The following is a 251-nucleotide window of genomic DNA, read 5'->3' as shown; positions in this document are numbered from 1 at the left end:
AAAACAAAGGTGGCGACGCCGCCGCGGACACATAACTCACGGCGAGGGCTGTGTACCCGTACACGGCATCGGCCTCGAGCACCGCACGCTCCGTCAGGTGTGAGCATTGTTTACTCTTTCCGGCATTTATGGGGCAAAAAATGGTGTATTTGAGCTCGTCAATACAGCAAGCAAACACGGATAAGAAAGCTGTCTGTGCTGTACAGAGTGTTTCTGAACGTCATTTGGGCGTAAAACAAGTACGTATAGAT

The sequence above is a fragment of the Ixodes scapularis genome, unplaced genomic scaffold (assembly GCF_016920785.2).
Source record: "Ixodes scapularis isolate PalLabHiFi unplaced genomic scaffold, ASM1692078v2 PGA_scaffold1__304_contigs__length_218370807, whole genome shotgun sequence".
NCBI classification, from domain to species: Eukaryota; Metazoa; Arthropoda; class Arachnida; order Ixodida; family Ixodidae; genus Ixodes; species Ixodes scapularis.
The sequence above is the reverse complement of the archived record's forward strand: the minus strand, read 5'-3'. Positions refer to the sequence as shown.